The sequence below is a fragment of the Notamacropus eugenii genome, chromosome 5, assembly GCF_028372415.1.
Source record: "Notamacropus eugenii isolate mMacEug1 chromosome 5, mMacEug1.pri_v2, whole genome shotgun sequence".
NCBI classification, from domain to species: domain Eukaryota; kingdom Metazoa; phylum Chordata; class Mammalia; order Diprotodontia; family Macropodidae; genus Notamacropus; species Notamacropus eugenii.
The window spans coordinates 94,357,140-94,365,398 of NC_092876.1; the positions used below are offsets into that span (position 1 = coordinate 94,357,140).

Consider the following 8,259-nt stretch of genomic DNA (forward strand, 5'->3'; position numbering starts at 1 on the left):
AATATTTATGTTAATCAATTCTTCTCTTATTCTTTTCTTAAATTATATGTAAAATACACATTTATTCACCTCTTTTTATGTTCGCTGGCAATTCTTACTTGTAACTCACAAATAATTTAATCTATGGTTGCCATATAATTTTAAACAAGAAATTTTCATTTTCTTATTTTACTGATAAAGAATTAGTTCTCAGTAATATTATCTTTCTATTTTAAAATGAAATCGAAACTTTTTATAAATGTAATGAGGTGGCAGAGGAGAGGTTGGCTTCTTTCTTAAGGCAGCTGTTTTATTCACTAGATGAATTCCTTCTTTAAGTAAAGGGTCAGTGTCCTTATAGGAGTAGGTACATAAGATTGTAGATAGTCCGAATGCAACATTACAAAATAAATATCAATGTTTATCCGGAAAGATAATGGTTAATTTCTATTTTGCAGAAATTATCAGCTACCAACACGGTCTCTAGGAATTATTCGTAGTTCTGAGCCATGCTTTAGACCGCAGTTTGTGCAGAATTTATTTATTCCTATTCCATCATTTTTAATTTTAGCACTTGTTTCTGCAGAAATTTTAAATTCTTATGCAGCAAACTTTAAGACTGCTATGAAAGGAGTATTTTCGGGAACATTGAGTACTTTGTGGGGCAACCGAGGGTCCGAGGTCAACCTGATCTTAAAGGAAACTTTCGATGTAGTGAGACCATGGCTGGCCTTTAGGGAGCCTCGCAGGTGATGCTCTGATCCCTCCAGCAGTTCAATTCTTCGCAGTCTCCGCCACCCAAGGCGCACGACCTTCCTTTCCTCACTCTCGGAGATTCCACATCTCTTTCCACTCATTCTTTAGGATTGGATTAGTTTCCAAATAATCTTTATTCTACGATTCAGATGCTTTTTATTTATTGTTATTTTGATTGCAGTATTGTGTGGGATGGCTCAGGTCCCTACATAAATCAGTTACTCAGAGGCCTCTCAAAGTGATGACAGAAAAGGGATTTATTCGATTCTCGAGAATCTGGACAATCCTACAGCAGTTCACCTGGAGTAGGAGAGCCGAAGACAAAGAACAGGACAGTGATTTATATAGACCCTAACACAAGTCCCTCCTCCCCCCACTGACCATTACCCTCATTAGCTGAGAATATGGTCTTACATTCTAGACACGAAATCTAACCAATCCCTTTTGAAATGAAGACATTGAGGAATTATGTAAGTTTTGTCCAATCATTGAGACCCTAATACACTACACAGTTTTATATCCTTATATGGAACTATTCTATTCTAAAAATATTGTAACCGTGAGCCTTTAGGCCTTACCTCACCCCTGGGAGAAAAATTACAATCTGAGGAGTCTTCACTAAGTCTATCCCACTCAATCCCTCCTCTTATTTTATCAGCCTGAAGACTTCTCACGGATGTTTCAACCAAAGTTCTGTAACATAATCTCACACTGTCTATTAATCTCCTCATCCCAATCAGGATCATTCATGTCTCTTGTCTCCACAGGTGCCCAACCTTCCTTCTTTAATATCATCAATCGAATGGCTCCTTCAGTCCTTTCTTCTACTCTAGCAAGTTTTAATAAAGAATTTCTAACTATTTTAGTAATTAGTGAAATCAAACAAGGTAAACAAATAGGAAGTAATACAATGCCACTAATTGCTATAAGGCCAAACCACAGTAACCTCTTCCACCAGCTCCCCTCAAACCAGGACCACCAGGATGTATTGAAAGGGGAGCCCGAAGTTTGTATGGGAACCTGAGCAACTTTCCTGATATTCTTGGTGATCTCTTTCACTATCTTTCCATTATCATCAATTTTTAAGCAACATGTAGATAAATTGAGTTTCCCACAAACTCCTCCTTCTTCTGCAAGTAAATAATCTAAGATTAATCTATGTTGCAGTACTGCTTCCCTAGTTTGTGTGGCTTGATCAGCCAATAAGTCCAAAGGCTTTGCTGTTTGATTGGTTATAACTTCAACTACTGCTTTAAGTCTGATTAGTCTGTTTAATAGATATATAGGGGTTCTATAACCCCAGCTCCCATCTTGAGCCCAAGTTGCAGGCCCATACTCTCTGATTATCCTCTCAGGAGGCCAAGTATCACCCCACCCATTTGCATTTCCAGTCTGAGTGAGGGAGGTGTCGATGTTCCTCTTTCTTTTTGCTAGATCATCATATAGAGGGACCCCTAGATGCTGTTTCCCTGATTCAGGCAAGAAAAAGAATTTAGGTCTCACCAATCCAATGTAACAAACACCTCTTCAGTTTAGCAGAAGGTGAGTATAGGCTGTCTGTCCACATATCCAATAATGCCCTCTCAAAGCAGGATTTTCCTCTAGAAACAGTCTTACTCTATAATCCACAGCCGGAAAGTACTTCACATCATCCGGGCCTAATGGTCCGTCTTTCATGATCTCTGACTTACCCTTCCATAGTTGTTGTTTCTTCTTCCATGTACCATGTTGATAATTCTCCCCAGTCCTATTGATTACACTCCAGAAAGTATCAAACATCATCCTATGTGTTCCATTCTCCCACTTCCATACCCATTCTTTGTATTCTGTGTTATTCTTTGTACTATTCATATATATACAACTCCACAAATAGTCATGGTCGTGACCCCCTTCACATCAGAGGGGTTGTAAAACTTATACCCACAACTTTCATGATGTTCTCCTTTTGTTCTCTCTTCGTATGAAGAGGGTGGGAAAAATGAATGGGTACAGGGAATCACCCTACCATTTGAACAGGTAATACCGTTCTGATCCCATCTGTTTGCATACTGGGCACAATCAACACGAGCCAGGGTTTCTGGCCTTTGTGTGAATGTCCATTTACAATTACTTTCTCCCAGCCATGTCTCCTGCAATTTAGGTCCTGTTTGGTTTAAAAAATGTTCACCTGGAACTGATTCGGACAAAGACCATTGGTGTTTCTCCTGGCTTGTCCATAATCTTGTTCCATCATGTACTACAGATTCATTACTTAAGATCCAGACTGGACTCAGCGGTACTGCTACCCATGGCCATTGGCTTAACCGCTGAGGTCCCCCCACAAATCCAACGGTCAGATACCTCAAAGGTGTCCACAATGGTCTGAATTAGGGCCAGTAAACTATTTTCAAGAGGGGGGTTCATAACTGGGGCCTGGTGTCCCAGCAGTGGGAACAGGATCATGCCTAAAAGGGACATTCCCAGGGTATTACATTTTGGTTGCATTGTTCCCACGGTTTGTCAAGTCCACACAGTCTTAATAGAAGAGTCCTGTTTAGATATCGTGGTAGTTGCCTCAGGACAATTGCTGAACAGAGAATCCTGTTAATAACAAACAATAGTAATCCTAGTATAGTTCCCCAAATAACAAAGCTTATACAAAATTTATACAGAGGCCTCATTGGCTATCCCTTTCCAAATTCTGTGTGTTCTCACACACACTTCAAACGGAGCTTTTAAATACTGACAAAGTGTGTCTCCAAGCATGAAGCTTGAGAGTTTAATAACTAATAGCAATAATTATAAATGAAAGTAAACAACTTTAAAATTTTTAAATGCAATAACCTTCCATAACTTTGTCTACTGGCTTCCCAATCATGCTAAACATTTTCTGAATTGGAATGGGGGAATAGATAATTCAAGGTTCAATCTTACCCATATTCCTCCCCTCCTCTTGTTTATTCCTGTTTCCACACCTAAATCCAATCAATAAATACCTCTTCACATTCTTTCCCTTATGAATCCTTCCCTTCATCTATCTTCCTTTTTTTTTGATGAATATGGGAAGGAAGCAAAGTTGACTGACACATTAGCAAATTACAGGGGGCAGTCCCCTTGTCATAAGTACAGATACAGAGATTTAAATTAATGAACTGTGCATTTAGAGGTTCCATCTCATACAGCAGTCTGGGGAAAAATATCATCTTATGCAGTTTTCTGATCTGGATGCTCCTTCAAACAGTCTTCAGCACAGCATCTCAGCATCTTCTTCTCTTCATCTTCTTGTAGAAATCCAGATGTCCACTCTCCTACAAAACTGAACTTAATACCATCTTAGATTACCATTCCTATCACTCTTACAAAAATCACAATTGAAACTTTGACAAATTGTCATTTTTTTAAAAGAAAAGAAAATTCACATTAAAATGCAGCTTCTACATTTCACAGTAAGTCATTATTCATTCCCTCATTAGGAAGATGAGATTTCACTAAGGAGTCAATACCAGGCTCCAGTACTTACATAAATACAATAAATAAACATTTTTAACACAGTGCATATCACATCATAAAACAATTCCAACTTCTGATCATGTGATGCTTCTTTTAAAGCATTTACAATATAGTCCACAAACCATTTTTCATTTAACATTAACCAACTAAGACAAAATAATAACTGTGCATGCTAGTCTCACAAGCCCTTGACCTGATTGTCTTCACACTATTACTAAGAATTAGAGGACCCTAACTTATTGTTGTTGTTCTAAAGTCCTAAACCTGTTAGCTCAATTTTAGACTTAACCTCAGATGTTCCCCTACCAACAATCTATTATTCAACAGATCTGGTATTATTACTTACAAAACTTCTGATTTTAGGAATTTGCCACTAAGAGTAGGGACATTGCAGAGAAACAGCATCTCCCTTACTTCATGTCAGTTCCAGGCAGGAGTAGATTGTCAACTGGCGTTCAGCCAGGCTTCAAGTCTGCCAGGTGTCAGTGGGGAAATTGAGTCAGGAAAATCCTACCTCAGCCCAGGCTGAACAGTCGCTCTCCCGACCTTCCCATGAGATCACCTTTTTGCAGTTCATACCAGCATCTCACAGGCTTATTGGCATCATGGATCAGTGGCTCAGACCACCTCTCTTGCTATCCACACCTGGAGTTAGACTCAGAAGAACAGTCAGTTAATAGTCCCACAAAAATCTTAAAATAGCAAGCTCCAATAATCAGTTTCAGACATGACTAATTTCACATTGGCCAAGGAACATCTTTGAAGCAGGTCTAAGTAGCCTACATGCCTTTCTATACATGTTCTAGTTCCTGATTGAATAACAATCATAAGTCATTGCTCTAGTAGATTTATATCCGTTTCCCAAACTACTTTATCTCTTTCTAACCCTGCTCAATCTAAAAGAATGAGCTACACATGTGATAAGGTCAAACACTAACTTGAATTTTTATGTTCATGTAATGAATTCAAATCAAAACAATCATTTAACTTTCAATGCCAAATATTACCAGAGGCTACCTACCTCTTAGAAAATTAGACTGAAATTCTTTTTCCCAAACTGAAGTTGTCTCTGATTTAGTCTCAGTAATTAATTCAGTTAATTGTTTTAATACTAATTGCTTTTACATCATTTTGTAACATGTAAAGATCTCATTCCGAGTTGGGACCTTTGTCTATTACCCCAAAAGAGTTTTAGTCCCATTTGTCTAAAGGCCCTGGAAAACCTCACCTTGAAAACTCCTTGTTTTTTTCCACGTGAACCGGCTCTTCTAAGGTCCACTCTATCACTATGCCCAAGTCTATTCTACTTCCCACTCTTAATTCTATCAGTCCAAATCTCCAGTTTACTGGCCACTCCCATCAAGACCATTCCTGGAGCTCCCAGACCACCTGCCCCCCCCCTTTTTTTTGTAAGGGATTCCTTTCCTTGAATCCCCCTGTAAATAAAATACAATTACAGCTAACTTTGAATCCCAGTTTTGTTCTATATAACAATGATACAATATCTATTTATTCCCATTAGATTTAGAAAGAATGTTCCCAGAGATTTTACTTACTTCTTAGATCCTAAATTTGCCCTAAAGAGCCAATCACTGAAGATCATTTCTTATACATTTTCAAATTCTCACCAAAGCAAATTCTATATACAATCTCCTCAGCTGCTGGGGCTGCACTTGTTACTAGCCTGAGGACTGCTTCTTTTCCCACATATTCACACAGTGTACCAGCTTTAGGTTTTAGCATTAGAATTACAAATGGCAAACATAATTTTGTAAGTGGTAACAAATTGTTTTAGCTATGAACCCGAACAATAAATTTCAGATGACATCAATTGCATTTTCATATCCTGTTAGAGAAACTAAATTCTTCCCACTTTTGTAACTTACAAATACAAATTGGATAGGTAGGCCTTTCAAAAACCCATACGAAAGATTTTACAAAGTATTTCTTAAAACAGCAAATATTTCCTCTCTTATGAGCAGTTTGCAATTTATCACAATCCCCTTGAAACTAATTGACAGAAATCACAAGAAAAGACCTAAACCCACAGCCTTTTCACATTTGCCCATAAACTTTCTTTTTACAAAAATAACTTTAGAGTAAATGCTTGATACATGGCAAAAACAATTTTAGCTAAAATTTCCTTTTCAACAACAGAAATAAACTTTTAACATAATACATGCTCAGATGAAACAGGCTTGAAAATCACGTCTATATATATATATACATGTACATTTTTAAAGCGTTCTCATTTTCTTAATAAGAATGCTACAACAAGGAAACTCTTATAAAAAAATTCATAACAGCTCTTTTTAACCAATTCATTAATTAACTTAACAATGCAATTTCTAATACAATATTTAGATGGATTACCTAAAAATTTAAACTTATTTTAAGTTTACTTAAAACTTAAAAGAAGCCATTGACCTATTCAGCTCTTTTTTTATAACCAAATGTAAGTTTCAAATTATCGAATTTCTATCACATCTTTTTAAAACCCCAATCTATATGTAATAAATTACAAAATTTAAAATCGCGTAACATATTAGATTAATGTTGCATCTAACAAATACCTATCCTTTTGTTACTGGATCTAACATTTTTGGCAGAAATGCTACTGGGTGTCTCTGCCCTCCTCTTATTTGTGCCAGGATTCCCACGGCCACCCCTTTCTGGCCCTCCCACAAAGAAAAACCTAAACTTATTATCTTTTTACTTTAAATACATTGTCTGGCATCAAATATATTGATCTAATTCAACCTAAATCCAAAACTCTCAGCTCTAAGTTGCTTACCTGAGATTTTTTTTTCTAATCTTCTGCTTACTTCCACCAAACTTTAATAAATTCTAATCTATCTGAAACATTAAATTAAGAATGACACATTTCACCTATTCACAATTCCAAATACGACCAGAATGAATTCACTTAACTTTCTGTTATTTCCCATTACACTAAAATTTCTTCTGAGGCAGGAGATGGTTAATTGGTTGCTAGCATGCCTCTTAGGTCTGAGGGAAAAAGATTTTTTTTTTTCTCTCCCTCCTTGTCCCTCCGCCCCTCTGAAACTAGTCTGGAGGGGTTGAAGAAAGGGAGTAACAGGAATTTCAAGGACAGTTCAGCTCAGCCTTTCTGCTCCTGCTGGCTGGCTGGCTAAATTTACAACCTTATCAGATGAAAACAGAGACACACAGACTTTCATTCACACATAAATACCAACACAACATATACAGACAAAACATTTAACAGAATAGAATACTACATATAGGTTTAAAGTTTTGGCAAACCCAGTCCTCGGAGGAACCATATTTGGGCCAGATTGTGCCTCCTCCTCCGATGTCTTTTCACCGCATATGAAACAACAATACTTAATCATCTTCTTCTACATTCTTTTTTCTATAATTTTGGTAATTCATGCAAACTTCAACACCAACCGGTTGGCATTTTTAAACACTTCACAGCTTCAGAGTCTTTGGAGTCCCTATCTCTATTCTTTTCTGTCTTCACTGAGTTCCTCTGCTTCGGGTCGTTACTTTGCAGAGAGGGAGGCCAAGCAGCTCTTTTCAAGGAGGATGGGGAAATCTCCCCACGGGCACCAAGTCTTTGAACTGAGCTGTCAGCTGTCTCTCAGAAAGGTCACAGATCCCGGGCGAATGCCCCCAAACTGTGTGGGATGGCTCAGGTCCCTACATAAATCAGTTACTCAGAAGCCTCTCAAAGTGATGACAGAAAAGTGATTTATTCGATTCTCGAGAATCTGGACAATCCTACAGCAGTTCACCTGGAGTAGGAGAGCCGAAGACAAAGAACAGGACAGTGATTTATATAGACCCTAACGCAAGTCCATCCTCCCCCCACTGACCATTATCCTCATTAGCTGAGAATATGGTCTTACATTCTAGACACAAAATCTAACCAATCCCTTTTGAAATGAAGACATTGAGGAATTATGTAAGTTTTGTCCAATCATTGAGACCCTAATACACTACACAGTTTTATATCCTTATATGGAACTATTCTATTCTAAAAATATTGTA

General features: G+C 37.6%; 1 pseudogene; it reads right to left on the reverse strand.

Moving 5' to 3' along the window:
• Positions 1-313: 313 nt before the first annotated feature.
• LOC140504857 (ubiquitin-fold modifier 1 pseudogene) lies at positions 314-8,014 on the reverse strand (annotated as a pseudogene).
• Between the last annotated feature and the right edge of the window lie 245 nt (positions 8,015-8,259).